The sequence below is a fragment of the Anabrus simplex genome, chromosome 7 (assembly GCF_040414725.1).
Source record: "Anabrus simplex isolate iqAnaSimp1 chromosome 7, ASM4041472v1, whole genome shotgun sequence".
Taxonomy (NCBI): domain Eukaryota; kingdom Metazoa; phylum Arthropoda; class Insecta; order Orthoptera; family Tettigoniidae; genus Anabrus; species Anabrus simplex.
The window spans coordinates 322729309-322749742 of record NC_090271.1 but is presented as its reverse complement, the minus strand read 5'-3'; positions in this window follow the sequence as shown (position 1 = coordinate 322749742).

Sequence of the window (20434 nt, the reverse complement as noted above, 5' to 3'; positions counted from 1 at the left end):
AAAGGAGAGGGCATATAAATCTCTGGTAAGACCCCAACTAGAGTATGGGACCTTCATCAAGATTACTTGATTCAAGAACTGGAAAAAAATCCAAAGAAAAGCACCTCGATTTGTTTTGGGTGATTTTCGACAAAAGAGTAGCGTTACAAAAATGTTGCAAAGTTTGAGCTGGGAAGACTTGGGAGGAAGGAGACGAGCTGCTCGACTAAGTGGTATGTTCTGAGCTGTCAGTGGAGAGATGGCGTGGAATGACAGCAGAGAAACAGCGAGGCTTCGCCGATTTTCCTATCATTAGAAGTTTTAGTTTTTCGGTTCTCTTGATATTACAGTAGGTTCCAGCATCACTGTAAACCTTTCTTTATTTGTTAACTCTTCCTTACATGCCGTATGGCACAGTTAATGTTGCACAAACTTCGAGTTACAGAGTATTTTTTTGCTTTAAGGGAGGAAATGTTTTCTTTGAAAAATCGAGAAATACGTGTAACCGAATTTCAAGTAATAAATACACGTGAAGAATAGGACAAACGGCTGGGAAATTTAAGTTACTTCGAGATATTGAAAAGTGGATTAATAGAGATTCGAGATATCGAGGTTCGACTGTATTTTATGCAGAACAGAAACAGCATGGTACTTACGTTGTATCACATAATCTTAAGCAGGACAGCTGGGCTGATGTGGGAATGGAGTGGAACATTTAGAATGAATCGAAAGTAGGTATTATGCGGATATGTGATACTTACTGGAAGCTAGTTTCACTTGAATTGCTTCCACATGCTTTAAACTTCTTTTGTCGTTTCGAATCTTCTTTGGTCATATCTCCACACCCACCTTGCGTGGTATTAGGTTTAAGAAACTACTACTATTACTACTACTTTCTATCAATATACAGGGTGGTCGAAAACAACGTGAATCGGTTATATGAGCGATAGAGCGTTGGCCATACTTATGGGTAATTTGAAAAAAATTATGTGGATATCTCGTGCCCTTGCCATTTTATCAGCTGCTGAAGTTAGCCAATCAGATCGCTTCCCGGGCTACTTAGGATTGGCTTTGCAAGGCGGTGTTCCTAAATCTGCATGTGGCTTATGACCAGATTTAGAGCGCCAATAAAAGAAAGAAACTTCTCCAGGGAAGGGACTTGAACAATAGGCTTGGCCCATAGCAAAAAAGCTACGGTGGCATTGGTTGAAACCCACAAAGTGTTAGTGTTTGACGCTTGGCATGGCTCTCAAGGCCGACGAAGCCACGTGAAGATTTAGCAACACCGCTTCGTAAAGTCCATTTGAATTCACCCGCGAAGCGATCTGATTGGCTAACTTCGGTTACGTGAATGATGTTGATCCACGAAATATCACTGTAATATTTGTCACAAATGGAAGATAGTAATTGCTTTTACTCAAAGTCTCAAATCGATTGTTGATTAAGAAGTAATACGAAATATTTTATTTTAGAGAATACATACTTTACTGCCTTACAACTACTATTTCTGCTATGTCGCAGCGCTTCCATAAGTGTTTTGTTTGTCTAACACTATCGTGTGTGATGTCTTTGCTCACTGAAGTTCTTTGGTGTCGTTTTATTGATTTTCTCATTCGATGTAATTTGATGGGCTGTCACTTCATGTGCACTAACTAATTCATTAAACGATTTATTGGTCCAAGGATCATGCTATTTTTCTTTCAACAAAATACCCGCACTCCCATTCATCGGTGCCTCAAGAAAGAAACAAAAGATGGTGCAAGCAGCGGAATGCAACATAATGGAGTCCTGTTTACAGCCAGTAAATACATATACATCACGCGAAGCCCATCAAATTATGAAGACAAGACAAGACAAATACGTATACATATTTCTTGCTAGTTACGACGGTATTTCTTAATCAACCTCCGATGTGAGACTTTATTTCAGTAAAATCAATGATTATCTTCCATTTGTGACAAATATTACAGTGATATTCGTGGATCAACATTCACATAACCGCTAACTTCAGCAGCTGTAAAATATCAACGGCGCGAGGTATCGATGTATTTTTTTCAAATTACCGGTACTTATTAATATGACCAACGGTCTAGTTTGTTTCCGACCGCCCTGCATAAGTGTACTGTTACATGGCTCATGTAATAATGCATTCCTTATGAAACTCAACAGATCATCGTAGGCATTTTAACCTTGGTGAAATCTACATTTAAATGGGGAAGATTCAAGAGCATTACAGGAGTCGTTGCATATGTAATAGCAGTGTTAGCATTAACGTCTGGATTTCAACAAGAGGTGGACCACTTCACGAGGTATGCTTTACGAACCTATTATTATGATTACGAAAAAATTCAGCTTAGTAAGCTGATGTTAAGAGGGAATGGTTGCCAAGTTATACTTCATCCGGAAACATCAATCATCACCATCACCACTTTTAAGCACAAATTTATATACAGAAGTGTAAAATTACGCACAGCTGCTTCCATTCCAGTAACATTAACCATTAAATGCAAAATATTGCATATGTGCTAAGGAGAATTTATTTGCTTGCTATAACACATGCTTGAGATACATACAGCTCAGTAAACTGCGGTGGTCTAAAGTAGCAGGTGCTTCGGAGATGCAGATTTGTGGCTATCAGTGCAACGGTGGCCTAACCTGTATTTTCGGAAAAAATGAGATTTGTTTATTTATTCGTATCAGAAGCATTAATACTATAAATACATATATACTCTTACTGAATTATATACATTATACACAAAGTCACACTTATAACAAAAAGTCGACACTACTTTTTCCCAGAAATTGGCGACATCCAGTGCATTTTCTGTTGCCTCAACTGTGCATGTTTTAGGGCACTTACTACACCGCAATAAATGAGACGTCGTCTGGATTGCACCACACTCACACACCCCACTTCTGTAGGTTGTTTTTACATCTTGTCACGCCTGCCCGTAATCTGTTCATTGATCTCCAAGTACTCCATTTCTCCATGTGACCAGGAGGTAATTCTTCACTTGGTGTCAACCATTCTTCGGAGCGAGTACAGCTTGCGCGCCACGTATCAATTCGGGATTGCTGAGGTGTCCCCCATTAAGAGCCTCTGTTGTTCTGAGGAAACTTCTCCTTGATTTGAGTCTTCGACGTCCCTTTCTATCCTACCTTCACGTCCTAGAATGGCCACAAATTGAACAACGTGCACTATGTGGTAGCACCGGATGTTGTTTATGTACCGTACAGTTCCATAATAGACCAAGCACAATGCTGGCTTATGCCTCATGGGCCCCTGTCTCTCCGTTTATACACAGGGCGTAGGACAGCGGTACATCGTACCATACGTCATACAGCATGAGAAAGCCAGCGGTAGAGACAAATGCAGTGTTAACAGTATTGTGGTCGGCGAATCGTGGATAAAAGAGGTACATGCCCTGCTAGAAACAAAGCACGAATGGAAGAGACGGTTGAAGTAAAACGTTTTCCAGCATACCAAAACCATTATGCACGAATTAATAAAAGTGTGGATCCGAAGATTTTGTTACCAGTCCTTCTTGGTCTGGGGAAGTTATCTAATTTATATCGAGTCAAGCATAATCACATTCTTGGTCGTTTTAATATACGATTTAATCCGCCATTTCATCCCCCTGTAAGCGATTCCTGTCGAAAATGTGACTTCTGTAAAATTAAATTTTATGCGGTGAAAACCGCGGAAGACAAGGCTAAATGGGGACTTTAAAGAGAATTCACCAGCGAAAAGCCGAGCGCGTGCGGACGGGAATGAACCGGGATTTAGAAGACGGGTCGCATCCAGACCACGATATGACTGTTATTGCGTTTGATTTGATGAAGACACCGGTACTTACGACAGCTATCTGTTACCACACGAGGTAGTTGTGGACTTACTGCCTTGCAATGCACGACTTACGCGCCAACAAAGCTACCATGTACGTATGGTATCAATGCGAAGCATCCTGAGGCATGCTGTGGCGGCCAAAATTATCTTACTATATATAAGCCAACACCATAGCCGTGTTGAAACACCGGATCCCGTGAGATCTCCGAAGTTAAGCAACATTGGGCGTGGTCAGGAGTTGGATGGGTTGCCACGCGCTGTTGGTGGGGGGTAAGGGAATGGAGGAGCGGAAAGGAACTGGCCACCCTACCGCATGTAAACTCCGGCTCAGGAACACCTCTGCGGAGGTTCGGACCTGCCTTCGGGCAGAATAACCCTTACCCTTACCTACTATATGTAAAATGGATGGATGTGTGTGTGTGAAAATGACACATCTCCTCCTAAACCACAGGGGCAAGGGGCAGGTACACTTATGACTTACTATCTGGAGACGAGCACTGTGGGAGTAAGCCATTCGTAGCACCCTTAAGGGTCAGGGGGAGGGTTAGTTATAAAAATAATCGAAAATAGTGTCGAATCCATAGTTTTTGGGGTAGCTCAGATGAATAGTGACACTCCCGATTTAAAAAAAAAGTCGAAGCTCAGCTCCCTTTTGGGTGGGGGGGGGGAGGGGGTATTGAGATATAAAAATTATCTAAAATAGTGTCAAATCCACAGTTTTCGGGGTCGTTGAGATGAATAGTAACCCTCTGGATTTTTTAAAGTTCAACTTCAGCCCCCTGTGGATTATAGGGTGGGGCAAGGGGGGAGTGAGATATAAAAATAATCGAAAATAGTGTCAAATCCATAGTTTTCTGGGTCGCTGAGATGAATAATAACATTCTGGATTTTTAAAGTCCAAAATCAGCCTCCTTTGGCATAGGGGGTGAGAAAGGGTGAAAAAAAAATGTTCAAAATGACCGAGATAATGGACGTATGTACGTTCCAGCGTGGCTATCAACCAACATTGTTACAAGTATGACTTACTACCTGGAAAATATACTGCGGGAGTAAGACGCCCCTATAACCACTAGGGAAGGGAGTGAAATATAAGGCATATTAATAAATGGAAGTCAGTTTGGAGTGGTCTATAGGCCTATATACTGTATATATTTATAAAATGAAGGTATAAAAATGAAAACAGACGTGAATTAATAAGACACTAGCAGATATCTTAGAAACTTAAAACTTGGTACCGTACCAGACAAGCTGATGACTTCAGGATCCCTACAGAACTCGAAAGTTCTCAAAATTCTCCGAGGGGGACACGGTGGGAGTTTCATATTTTAATAAAAACGCAGTCGGATATATTTATCCAAAATGATAACCTATAGGTTTCATGGGCTTAAAAGTTTCCTGAAAGTCCACATTTTAACCCCCTCCTTCGTATCAAGATGGCGGAACAATCTGCCAGACGAGCTAGAAAACTGAAATTTTGCGACATTATAGGTTTTAGCCTGTAACTAACAGAAAAATTACGAGTTGTTAATTTTTTTTATTTCTTATCCCCGAAAAATATCGAAATATGGAGGCATTTTTAATGACGGTGCAGACCTTCCTTTCGAGGTATTTGGTGACTAAACGGTAAGTCGTATCACGAAACGGATGGCACAATCACCGGATTTGGAGTGATCTACAACTTTAGTCCTATTACTTTTTGTTGTATCTCTATCCCTTATACTTAAATTTGGCTCTATTTCTGGATTGTACCTATTTTGCACTTTGTACACATATAATTGGTGGTTGGAATCACTTATAGGAAAGATAGGATCATAAAATTCTACACTCAGTAGCCACATGTGCGTCAAATTGTATGTTTGCAGCTTTCACATGAGTATCTGAAAAGTAATGCACTGTGTGGAAACATTACACATATTTCACCCTAATCAACGTTTCTAAATCAATCTTGCATTTAAATAGATGAGATACGAGAAAATAACATATGACCAGCCATTTAGATCGCTAAATGAGGCCAGAGGCTTCTTATCGAACAATCCGTTTTTTTGATACGATGCACCGTTTAGCAGCAGTTATTCTGTGAATGAAGGGAAATATGCATATACTTCCGTATGTGGATCAATATTTATTCATTGAAGTCGATTTGTAGCGATCTAGAAACGCTGTGTCTGCCATTGTAATTAATGCTTTACAAATTGATAGTGACTGTCAGCAGGAGGGCGTCTGCTATTGCAATCAGTATTCCTCACATCGACTTTGACTGGCAGTAGGAATGGTATCCTCCTCCAACTTCTGTGTACCATTGTAATGAAGAATTCCCTTCTCGATTTGTCTAGCAGAAGGCAAGGGAGCGTGGAATTAAAAAAAACCTCTTTTACCCGATTGTTTGTCAGTAGGCAAGGGTACCCCCCACTATAAACAAATTTGCCCACCTAAAATGTGACTGATGTTAGGCATAGTTGCCTGCTATTATAATTGAAATTCATTGTAATGAAAATTTCCCAAATCGATTGCGGCTGCACAGTAGGCAATGGGGCCTACCTTTAATAAAAATTCCCAACTCCTTTGTGAATTGTATTAGACAAGTGGACCTGCCGTTATGATCACAACTCCGTAACTCGCACTTTACACTGAAAACAATGTCTGTGGACCTCCCTATTCTGTTTCTCGGATAACACCAAGAGACATGCAATGTAAAAAAAATCTTATTCACTTTATGTAGGCCTACAGTAATTTATTTCGATATCCGTATGTCAGTTCATGGTTCTTCACGCAGACTTCACGCTGGTAGAAATCTACGATAAATTCTTTGTCAGTGGTCATTCATACCTAGCGCGTGACGAAGACTTCGGTATCATCGGGAAAAACGAGAAATTTCACATAATATTGACTTTTGGGTTTATGCCGTGACAAGAAACCAACGTGAAACTCTTTAAGTTTCGCAGAGAAGTGTGCTCCGCATCCTCAAAAGAAAATCTTGACTTTTCACGAGGAAGACTTCTACAATAATGAGGGTTTGATTTAAGAATATTTTACCGATGGAGTCGGACGGTGCTTTCCCTTCTTGGATGTTCTAGTAAGAAACAAACCGAACGGCTCCTTAGGAGCCTACTTACAAAAATCGCTATCTCCATGCAGATTCTCACCACTATCCAGCACAAAAACAGGGCATTCTCACGACACTCGCCACGAGAGCAACACGCGTTTGTGAGCCATCTAAGATGGACATACTCAAAGTCACGTTCAAGGGTAATGGTTACAACGATGTGCAGAGTTACAGAGCCCAAAGGGACAGCTTATCAAAGCTCACAGACATAAGAAGTGAAGGGAACTGCCTACCTGCCTTACATTCACAACACCACAGACAGAATTGCCAAGGTCCTTCGCAAGTACACTATAAAAACGCTGTTTGGCACCGTCACTAAAATTGCTCACAATTTAGGTGAAAGCAATGACAAATATTGTTCCCACTATTACATGCTGGGGTGTACAAAAGTCCCTGTACTTGCGGCAAGGTATGCACTGGCCAAACATGCCGGTCCATTATGACTCGCAGCAAGGAACACCAAAGAAATATCCGTCTCAACTAGCCAGAGAAGTCAGCAATAACTGAGCGCGCCGTATCGTTGGGTCATGATATCATGTTCCAAGATGCTCGAGCTCTTACACACACTAAACACTACAGGTCCAGGATTATACGAGAAGCTGTGGAAATACGTAAAACTCCTAACAGTTTCAACAGGGACACTGGCTATCAATTAAGTAATACGTGGTTCCCAGCCATTAAAGATTTACGTTAGTTCTCTTCCCTGTCCTTTCTATATTTTTATTTTGTTTCGGTGTTTTCCAAATTCGTACGTTCGTCATCACCAGTTGGTTCATGCCAACTTATGTCATATTGGAGCTCAATTTTGTCGTCAGCTCCCGCTTGGTGCGCTGGGTCAGCATACAGCGAGCCACCTGGTGACGAACGAACGTACCACTACAGTTCCAGCGGTAAAACATTCTTATATTCAAACTCTCATTATTGTAGAAGGCTTCCTCGTGAACTGTCGAGATTTCCTTCTGAAGACGCAGAGCAAACTTCTCTGCGAAAGTAAAGAATTTTGCCTTGTTTTCTTAACACGGCACAAGCCCAAAGGCCCATATCATGTCTACAAGTACGGGCCGTCAAGGCATCAATGTTAACATAAGAAATGTCACCATACATATGCACACCCTCTGACTGGATGAATGTCATACCACAGTACGAAGAAAGAACCCATTCAGCGACATACCCATGACAAGGAATGACTTCATGTACACATTACGTTTAGAGAAAAACATAAGTAACGGAAAAATGTATACACAAAATTCCAGGGTTCAATGGGTGAATATACAGTGGCTTCACTATACATCTGCATGCCTCCATATAATGTATTATAAGTATTGCAATGGGCCAGATGTTCCATTTGCTGAAGTAGGTTTTGAAAAACGTGGGTCGAAAGTAATTCAGACTTTTGACTTACTGTATCCCAAAGACACGCTATTAGCGAGTTGTAAAAGAAAGATTTAGTGACCTTGCTTCAGTTTGTACGCCCTGTTTACCATGGTTATCATCATAACTTGAAGACATTTGCAATTCAGTTTGCAGACACCCTTCCTGTAATTGATGATGATAATGATGACGAAGATTAAAGACATATATGTATGTTGTCAAATGTTTGAATAAATTTTGTAATGCAATAACGGCCTGTTCCGCATGTTTCGTGTATTGCGGACAAGTGCGCCGAGACAATAGTGGCCAAACCTACATCAAAAAGGCCAATAATCCACTATTAATTTATTAACTACTTGTATGTCTGACCACCGTACACGTAGTGATGTGCGCGAATGATGCCTGGAATCACGAGAATCGGTTCCTACGACTCCGAGGCCGCACTCAATGTCGCCTGCCAGGAATCGCTTCCAAAATAACGTCACCAGAGTATCTGGGCGCACTCACTAGAATGAGTCGTCCGGGTATAAGTGCAGCAAATTCGAACGTGCAGTATTTATTATTTCTTTGATATACAATATAGTATGATAAAACACCTATTAAAATAAATGTCTTGTTGGTTGTTACGAATGAATTACACCACGTAATATTGTGGAAATAATATTACACATTTCGACACTAGGTGTAGCAATCGACTCCAAATGTTCATTGCACGCAGTTCCCGTCGCAAAGTTCTCTCGCTAACAGGTTACGATGGATCTCCACTCAATGACTCCAGCAATTCCTATCGGGTTTGGAAGCGATTTTGATTCATAAGCTGTGAAACGGGTCTCCGATCCTTCTTAGTCAGGATCTTTTTCCGACCACAATTCTGACGTCGTGTTTCGTGGCCCCGTGTAGTACACCACTGCTTGTAGACATGTTGAACAGTCCGCTGTGAAACACCAACAAATCCAGCAACTTGTCGTACCGTATGGGCGTGGGCATGGCCAAACACGATTGCACCTTTTTTCCACTCTGTCACATCCTTACATCTACTCATCTTGACGTACATTGAAACATCAATGTCTCACTGATCGCTACTGCTTCATGCTCACGTAGAGGCAGTGCGCGAGCGGTTGAGCACGGGACTCGTTCGCTGCGCTATCTGTAGAGGCTAAATGATCCATCTTTGCATGCGCACTGGAGTGACCAAGTTCTTGTCAGGTTAGCTTACTCTAGAGTAGAACATCGCGCTGTACAGATAAAGCAGAGAGTTTGACGACACATCGGGAGTTTGCACTGAAAATCTACTTCTCTGAAGACCTTGCCACTTACTGAGCTGTATGCATACAAAACAAGCTGTACATTCTCCTAGACAGTTGAGTATTGTTATTTCAATTTTAAATATTGCAAAAGCATTTACTTCTATTGTGCAGATGAATTAACTATATGCTGTTAATGTAGCAATAATACACTGAAGAAAATGGAAATTGCAACACCCAGAAAGAGTGGTGCTACTTTGCTGCAATTGAACATGCACGACCAGTGTTCAGTTGTGATTCGATGATTACACTTTCAGGTCCCTCTGACCGCAAGTTTGGACAACAATCAATACAGGATGTGCCCACCACGAGCTGCATTACATTGATGTATTCATCGAGGCATGGAGTCAATAAGGCTCTGGATCGCTTCCTGAGGAATTGTGGCCCATGCTTGCTGCTGCCTGCACGGGCCAGTTGTTCCAGAGTTGTGGGTGGCTGAGGACGGTTGGCCAGTTGTCGACCCATCATGTCCCACACATGCTCAATAGGACTGAGGTCTGGGGATCTGGTAGGCCATTCTAAGGTTGTGATGTCGTGGAGAGCTTCTCTGCAGATGTGTGCAGTGTGAATCCGGGCATTGTCCTGCTGAAACATCCCATTAGCAATGTTCGCCATCATAGGGACAACCAATGGATTGAGTACCCTATCAACGTAGTCATAGTGCCCTCAGCAAGCACTAATTGTGATTTCACATTAAAGCCAATAGCTCCCCAGACCATAATGCTTGGTGTTGGCCCTGTGTGCCTCTCGACAATAAGATCTGGGCGGCCCCTCTCCCCGGTACGTCGGCGCACACGATTCCGGCGATCACTGCGGGCAAGACAGAAGCGCGACTCATCACTAAAGACGACCCTATGCCATTCGTCGACCGACGTCGATCTTTCTCGACACCAGGCCAGCCTTACACGTCGCTGTTGTGGGTTCAATGGAACACCTTCTGCAGGGACACGGGCTCGTAAGCCAGCTGCACGCAGGCGATTACCAACTGTTTGTTGTGTAACGTGGGGTGCCACAGCTGCTCGAATTTGCGCTGCTGTTGCATGGGGTTCCATCCGGGCCATCCGAATGATGCGGCGATCCTCTCTCACAGTTGTCTGTCGCGCTGGGCCTGTGCCAGGTCTACGAGTGTGGGTACCTTCATTTGGCCACTGCTGCCATACACGTTGTACCGTAGATGCCTGTCGGCCAACACGTGCAGCGACAGTCCTTAGCGATAATCCAGCCTCACACAGCCCAATTATCCGAGCCCTCTCAAACGGCGACAGTTGTTGATAGCGTGCTCTTCTCTGTTGTCGAGGCATGTTTGACGGGGAACACTTCACTGCACAGACTGCAAGTCAACTACGCTACACCAGAGTCCGTATACTGGAGTTGATTCCTCCGCGACCAATCACGTGGGGAGACCTGTAGCAACAATCCAATGGGTCTGAAACTTTGATCGTTTACATACCTACATGGCATCGTTCTATATCTTGAAAATCAACACAAACGACCAATGTCTTCATGGTGTTGCAATTTCCATTTTCTTAAGTGTATTAATCATTTTCATGCTTATCTGATTAATTATTTTCATTTTCAAGAGTTGGCTCTAGTCGATTACGAAGTTATCTGGAGTACTATATTCTTTTTTTCTTAATCCCTTTACCCTCCAGGGTTGGTTTTTCCCTCGGAACCTGCCCTTGAGGCGGTACAGGTGGGATCCTTCGCGGAGTCCGAGGAAAAAACCAACCATGGAGGGCAAATAAATAAATAAATAAATAAATAAATAAATAAATAAATAAATAAATAAATAAATAAATAAATAAATAAATAAATAAATAAATAAATAAATAAATAAATAAATACTGCTGCTCTTACGGGACAAAATATGTATTTATAATATTGTTTACCATGTTGATGTTCTATACCATTGTTCCTATACCGTGTGATTCAGCCGTCTATTCTAATGTTGTTTTATCCAACCTGCAATATTAATTCCAACTTGAAAACATATGCCCTGCCGTTGTGCTCAGACAACACAACTGGATGTTTTGGTATTTACCGCCTCACTATGCTAGGACGCCGTAATATTAAACTCGAATTAAACACTGGAAGGCATGCGTGTGCCTTCTAGATCGTGTGAACCTGAAACGCCGACGAAACACTAAATTGATATTGTGACCGCAGTAAATCTAATACATACTATAACCTGCAGAGTGTGCTGTATGGAACAGAAGCATAGTTGATATAGGGCTTGCATGTGAGGTGGGATGTTCGAGTCTGGGACGAAGATCCCATATTTTTGAAATATTTGTTTAATACGTACCGTACGTAATGTAAGTTAAATACCCGCTTTCATGCAAATTGCATGCGAATGAATGTGTTTGTGGGCGTAAGAAGGGTCGATTAGTTAGCAAGCCGGGCACATACGGAGCGGAAACACAACAGTCCTGACAAAGTTTTATCGCAGCAAATGCTCGACGTGATGACCGTTTTGGTTTATGCACATTCAGGTCCGGTATCCAATAGATCGCCTTGCGTGCTGAAGCATTCCAGGTGTAATTGCTCGGCAGGCGTCCGTGATGAGTTGCCGGAACTGATCGGGTTTTTCCGGTGTGCCTGAGTGTAAAAGACATTCTTCAAATGCCCCCACAAAAAGAAGTCAAACGGCGTTAAATCTAGTGATCTGACGGGCCAGTGCGCCTCTGTGGTGTAGTGGTTAGTGTGATTAGCTGCCACCCCTAGAGGTCCGGGTTTGATTCCCGGCGTTACCACGAAATTTGAAAAGTTGTATAAGAGCTGGAACGTGGTCCACTCAGCATCCGGAGGTCAACTGAGTAGAGGGGATTCGATTCCCTCCTCAGCCATCCTCCAAGTGATTTTCCGTGGTTTCCTAATTCTCTTCCAGGCAAATGCCGGGATGGTACCTAACTTAAGACCACGGCCGCTTCCTTTCCTCTTCCTTCACTATCCCTTCCAATTTTCCCATCCCCCAACAAGGTCCTTGTTCAACATAGCATGGCGTGGTCTTCGTCCTTCTTCCCAGTTATATCACCCGACCCAAAGTCTCGCGCTCCAGGACACTGCCCTTGACCTTCATTTTTCGAAGTGTAGGATTCCTTCCATTTTTTCTCTCTGATTAGTGTTATGTAGAGGATGGTTGCCCAGTTGTATTTCCTCTTAAAACAATAATCACCACCACCACCATCCCTCGCTGAATTCGAGAGCGAAAACAAACCTGGAGGGTAAACAGATTAGGAAATAAAGAAAGAGAGAGAAATAAAGAAAGAAAGAATGAATGAAAGAAAGAAAGATAGAAAGATTATTTGTTGGGTCAAGAAAAAGGGCCTCCTCGTCCTATTCAATTCCATAGCAGTTCCTGGTTCAGGTGGTTACGAACGGGTAAAGTCGAATGTGGTGGTGCTCCATCCTGTTGCAACCAAATCGTTAAATGATCGTGCAAGGGTACATCCTCCAGCAGCAGTGGGAGTTTCTGACGCGGAAAGTGCAGGTAGCATGGGCCTGTCCAATGGCCATGAAAGAAATAAGGTCCAATCAGGCGATCCCCCAAGATTCCACACCAAGCAATCACTCCCCATCGTACTTGATGGGCCGCCTGTCGCACCCAGTGAGGATTGTCCGGACTCCAATAGTGCATGTTGTGCCGATTGACGTTCCCATTATTGTGGAAGCGCTATTCGTCCAAGAACAAGATATGCGATACGAATGCTGCATCATTGTCCAGCCTGCCTAATACCCACCGACAGAACTCCATTCGAGCTTCGAAATCCCGCCCATGGAGCTCTTGGTGCATCTCAAGGTGGTATGGGTGAAGTTTATGTTCATGCAGTATTCGCCAGACGGACGGCTGGCTGGTGTTCACCTGTCGTGCAATCGCCCTTGTAATGATGAGTGGATTATTACGAGCTGCCTCCAGAACGATCTTTTCTGTTTCATCTGATTTAACGGGCCTATCGCGGACTGGTGGCTGGTTGGAAATCACGTCTGTTGTCCTTAGGCGTCTTTTAACACGGCGGAATGTCGTAGCAACCGGGTGTCGCCTGTCGGGATATCATTCCTGGTACAGACGTAGTGCCTCGCACGCGTTTTGTCTTGCTTCCCCATGTACGAGGAGCGCGCCCACGTATTTCTCTGTGGAAAACATGCCGAATGTCCGCAGAGATTACATTCAGGCCCTAACCAGCGGAGTATGCGCAGGGCACAAGACGAATAACAGTGTCGTTCTACTGTTTGAATGTGGCAAACGTGGGCCTGTGTCTACGTATTCAAACATCATACCGATGCAAAAATATTTGAACGATGCAGGATTCCAACCGCCGATGGCACATTCCGTCGAGTGCTAGGCTAACGCCTGACAACATTTGCTACGCTACATTGCTGGAAACATGATGGTATTACGATTAGAGGAGAGTACATGCGCCATCCGGTTCGGTGTTGAAGACATTAATTACTGCACTGTTATCTGGTTTTATGAATTGATTCACGTCTTAGTTACACCCGGTCACGAGGCACGACACATTAACGTAGCTACATTGTCAAAAGACGTCTCTACATGATTTCAAGGCGTCATGTTTTGCAAGCGGACGATATAAACTGTCGGCAGGGTTCAGAATCGTGTGCAAAATGTGCTCACTGGAAATTAGTACCATACAGCACCTGCAAGGGAATAGCCACCTTATAACCACGTCGCACGTTAATTGGGTTACATTGAACTATATTAGAGGAAGCGGCTGAATCACACAGTATAGTGAATAATAAGGGCAATAACAGTGGCGGTCTTTTGAAAATTTAAGTCCGAAAACCGATAACTAACTGTATGCTGTGCTGTTATGGGGATCATTTCAGGAGACGTTTTAAGGATTTCGTACATCTCTTTGTACATATTGAATATTAATAATAATAATTTTAATGGTTTTTACTACCAACTAACTACGTTTTCGACGGCTTTCGGAAACGCTGACGTGCCGAAATTTTATGCCGCAGGAGTTCTTTTACGTCCCAGTAAGTCTATCGACAAGAAGCTAATGTATTTGAGCACCTTCAAATACCACCAAACTGTCAAGATCGAACATGCCAAGTTGGAATCAGCGTCTAAATCATCTGACCCACTCAGCCCAGCATTTTGAATATTAACCCGATACTTCGTTTTTTTATGTGGGAATTTTGCGATACATGCAGAAGGGAGCGAATGTAATGATGAAAGCCTAAAAACGAAGCCTAGATGTTATACTCCATTAAAATAAAATCATCAATCTCCATTTGTAATATCACGACATATTTGATGCCGAATATGCGAAAAAACTAGACAAATACACAGTTTTGAAAGAGAGCACTTACAAGGATTTAGTGTGCAGAAGCCCCGGGAACAAAGGCTAGTCGGCACTAAAATGTTATTAGAGTATTCACGAGCATGGACATCTCCGAAGACTGAAGTGTGGCAGCAGCCTCCGTAGTTAACTGCACAGTCTGCATTAATGAAAAACATTCAAAACACACCACACAGTATTTTGACTTCGAATTGACGAATCTTATTCTGATGATTATGCGCTGTTTTTTCTGAAAAAGTTATTTGAAAGAATTAGTGAATTGGACATTTAAAGTCATAGGCTATGCGACGAAGAGTAAGTCACAGATGATCAGTCTAACACAGAACAATGACTACCATACCGTATTTGTCGATGTGTAGGCTGAAGACTTACATATTTACCTTGAAAATTAGTCTTGAAATTAGCGAACATTATACACCAAAGCAATCAGGGAGCTGTCCTAATCCATGGTTAAGTGGTTAGCGTCTTGGCTTTCAATAGTAGGAACCCTTGATTTTGAATCCCGTCTGGGTCTAGGGATTTTAATTTCAAATGGTTAATTCCATTGGTTCGGGGACTGGGTGTTTGTTCTGTCTTCAACATCTCTGCAACTCGTGCACCTTAATAACTTAGAAAAAAGTAATTTTAATTACATTTTATTTACATTTGCAGATATTTCACTAAATATTCCACGATACGAAATAGTGGTGGACGAATGAACACTGACCTTCCGCATAGCCATGTCTTGAGGTTTGCGTGAAGTTTAAGAACCACTTGTGATTCGTGAACTAGTAACTGACCTAGTGAGCCTTTTATATTCACGTCCTTCCCTTTCTCTGGCCAATATCTACATTATTCGAAGGGTCCGACCTCTTCTGTTTTCTCTCTTGATTTAAGCTAAGCAGGTGCGATTATGTAGTTGTAACTCCTCTTAAAACCAAAGTCACACTGCCATCAAATGGAACACTAGAGGATGATAATCCTGTTCCAAACCTGAGCATAGCCAGTGACTGCCACAACCACCACACCAGACTGAGTGGCTCAGATGGTAGAGCGCTGGCCCTCTTAGATCTAGCTAGTGGGTTCGCTCCTGGCTCAGCCTGGTGGTTCTTAATGGTGCTCAAATACGCTAGCCTTGTGTCGATCGAACTCCTGTGGGATGAAATTCCGGCACCTCGGCTTCTCCAAACACCGCAAAGGGACGTGAAACTATTATTATTATTATTATTTTTATTATTATTATTATTATATTAACAAGCGAGTTGGCCGTGTGATTAGGGCCGCGCAGCTATGAGCTTGCATTCGGGGGATAGTGGGTTCCAACCCCACTGTCGGCAGCCCTAAAGATGGTTTTCCGTGGATTCTCATTTTCACATCAGCAAATGCTGGGACAGTACATTAATTTTTTAACCTTGATTTTCTCCCGATCTTACAGTTTTCAAACCTAATCGATCTCAACGGAGAAAAATAGAAACCAACAACTGGGAAAACCAAACAAAACTAGGAAATATTACAAGCAAAAACAAGCTAACCAAGACAACATCAGACAATACACAATACGCTAGTGGACCAAGCAAAACTGAAACTCAAAAACAAAAGGAAAGAGAAACACTGGCAGCGCGGCAAAACAAAAACAAAACTGAATACAAAACAAAAATTAAAAATACTGGCATCACGGCAACACGTGCTTAACTACCTCACTTCCTCGGTACGTGATGGTATGTGCAACTCAATCTCTCCTGAACTAGGTAGGATCCCTCTTTCTGGTGACACATGTCCCCATTGCTAGCCAGTAGTGGGGAGGGCCGCCATTTCTCCTATTCTGAGTAGCGAAATTTAACGCTCTACCTGTGTCATGATAATCCACTGCCTGCTTAGTTATGCTGTTGACCCAACTGAGAATTAGCCTTTAAGGCGACTGTACATCCGCTTCTAATTCTGATCAAAAACCTACATAAATTACCAGCACACTTCCACTCAGACACTGACCATCTTAAAAGCTTATCTCCATTCCACATATGAGCAATCCACTTCAACTGCTGTTCATTAAATACCCGCCTCTCTTCAAACGTTTCTTTACATTCTGTCAGCAAATGAAAGTACTTTCTGTCGTCACCACGTAATACACACAACGTATTTACTTTTAACTTCGTTCAACTTCTATTCATATATAAACCTAAAAACCACAAAATTAAACCTCTTCTCACTGTCCTATTTACATTTATCACTCTCAAATTCACCATCTGATTAACCCTCAGAAACATCTTTTGGGTAGCCCTCTTCCTACATTCGCTACCAGCTCTTATTCAGCAATATCTCTCGTCCTCTTAATCACGTACCCTTACTCCTTCCCCATTCAATATTATAAAACTGACATAACCCCAGTCTATCTAAGGAATTCTTCGCCTTGTCCACCAGCAATCCCTATAATTACACTTCATTTGATACTGGTAAGCCGACTGCAGAATTAGGCCCCTTTGCCTTCTCTCAATCTGTACCAGTAACCAAGCACTCTTTTTAAAATGTCCATCCTGATATACTCTTTACGTAACATCCTTACTCCTGCACTCGTGGTACACAATGGCAATCCCATAACAATCTTACAGAACTTGCTCTCTACCTGCTCTAATACCCCATACTCCTTCTTCTTACCCCAAACCTCAGAAGCATACAGGATTTTACTCATCACCACTGCATTAAACACCATGCTTTGTATATCTTAGCTTACTCCTCGAAATTTATTTTCCAATATCCTAGTTACTGAAAATTCTGCTTGACCTCTCCATTTGGCTCGCCTAATCTGTTCGACCCAACTACCATTTCTACTTAACATCACCCCAAGATACTCCATCTTTTCCACCACATCTATCTCTTCCCCATTTATTGCTCATTTTATCCCCAGTTTCTTTTTGTTCCCTTTCATACATACCATCACCTTAGTCTTTTTATTGTTGATCTTCAATGACCATTCCTTTGCAAAACTCCAAACCTCGTTCAAGCTTTTTTGCAGGCCCCCAGCTGTCAATGTCAGCAATAATACATCATCCGCAAAAATCAACCCTGGAATTTCTTGAATGCCTAATACCGGATAAGCCCACTTTTTCTCTACATGACCGCCTAGTAAGTCGTTAATTAACAATAAGAAAACAATTGGCGACAATTTTCACCCCTGTTTCAGCCCAACTTTCGATTCTCTTTTTCATATATGCTTCTGATAGCTATTCTCATCTTCTCCTGCATCCCTACCCTCCCCAGTCTTTCAAACAAGGTCTCCCTGCCCACTGTATCCAACGCCTTATGAAAATCAATTGCAGCTATAAACACTTTAGAGCCTTCTTTTCTCACATATTTTTCTATTATTGTTCTCACAATCATTAAATTATCTGCCGGCCTCCTTCCTTTTCCTAAACCACTTCCTCAACCTGTTTGCTAAAATACCCGTGTTCACCTTGCTCAGGGAGTCCAGCAGGGTTATGCCTTTATAGTTACTAGGATTTGTCCTCTCTCCTTTGTTTCTATAAATAGGACATATGATCCCCTTCTGCCATTCTTTCGGGAATTTCACTTCCTCGAATTTCGTGTTAAGAAATGTAACCAAACACTCTGTCATCTGTCTATTTTTTGCTACTTTCTTCCAATAAATATTTGTTATCCCACTTCCCCCTCCCGCAGTCCTGTTCTTCAGTACATTAATTAAGAACACGACTGCTTCCTTGTCACTCCTAGACCGTTCCTTCCCACAAGACCTAGCTGTGTCGGTGCGACCTAAAGCAACTTGTAAGAAAAAGGTTTATTATCATTATTTTTATTATTTCATATGGGTTTACTTGGGACCACGCTTATTTCAACGTTGGGGTGTACTTTTGCCCATGTGACGATAAAAAATAGTATGCGGTATCCATAAATGACATATTCATAAGAATGACGAAAACGATGTAAAACACAGCACAGGTAATGAAAAATGATCGACCCACGACACAAAGGATCATCAAACAGTATACATTTTGAGCTGCTCAGCACCCAAGGCAGGCAGGTAACATTTCACTGGTGGGAACTTGTCAGACCACGGAAGGGCATATGTTTGATACCCCAAACCATAAATCTCGTTAGGTTACGGCAACACAAAAACTGATGTGTTAAACTTGACATTTATCAATCAACAGAGTCAGTGGAACTTCGGTGGAACGACCAAGAGGGCCATCCGTGGTAAGTGCAGAGTCAAAAAAAAAAAAAAGGAGAGAACAGAGGGGAGGGAGTATACAACAAGCAAAATTAAAGAAAAGGGAATGAATTTAAACAAGTTATATTTCAACCATAAATGACTAGAACAGGCAAAGTGCAACATTCCAAGAATAGGATGTAACTTTTTGATGACTGCCAATAAATAAAATCATGAATAAAAATATATAAAATTACTCAAAAACTTAATAAAATTAATAAGCAAAATTAACCGAAATGTCCGTAGTATGGGCGCCAGAGTTCACCAGAATGGATCCCTCGAATTTTGATAGAGCATGATAAACTTTATATCCCAGGGCGTGTACATAATGCTGCGTACTGGTACATCTGCTGCAGGCCTTACCTAACCTCCTGAAAACGACTAAATAGGTAGGAACTTCACCTAGGTTCATCAATAACTCCACTGATTCTAAAATAGCTAACTATATTCTTAACAACATCCGTGCATGAGCACCTCATCAACACACAAAATTATACATATAATGCACACATAAAATATTGCTGGAAGACTCCATATTTACAACAACAACAACAACAATAATGAAAACCGTGGGAAAACGAAAGCGAGAACTAAGCTACCATTTGTAGATAGTCCGATGAACTATGTACATGTATGAAGATAAATACCCTTCACTGTCTCTATATCAATTCGACTTACCGTTTCTCATAATCGGCAGTTATCACATCACACAGATACTGTACCTTGTAATACTGTGTTCACATATTTTAACTCTTGTAAAGATATATACATTTTAGTGACACACGCTTGTCGATCCCCAGCATAATTTATGGAAAGTCTGAGATAGCTTCCACCAACATATAATGCTAGACCTCCACAAGTACAACAACACTTAATGCGTGCGCCCTCAACAATTTGTTGATCAGCCACTTTCCACGAACATAACAAGACTACTCTCCACGAACGTTTGAAGTCCAGTCCATTGCAGCCGTGTCACTCGAATACCGCATATCCAGCACTACTTCCTTCTCGTACAGTGTGTCAGTTGTCCTTCTTGTCCGTACCGAGTGGTCCTCTTATACCGTAGTGATTGGTTGTAGTTGTCTTCCTTCTCGTTCCTTTACAATGTCCCCGGTTGCCGCCGTATGATCAACCTTTATAGACATCAACATCCCCCTCCTCTCAGATGATACGTCTAGATTGGTGCTTGTCAGCCAATCATGAGTGAACCTCTTGTCAAGACCATGCCCTGAACTCATACTTGGTCTCAAGACATAAACAAACGCTCGGGTTTATTACATTAGTCAACGAACTTCCCTAATACAA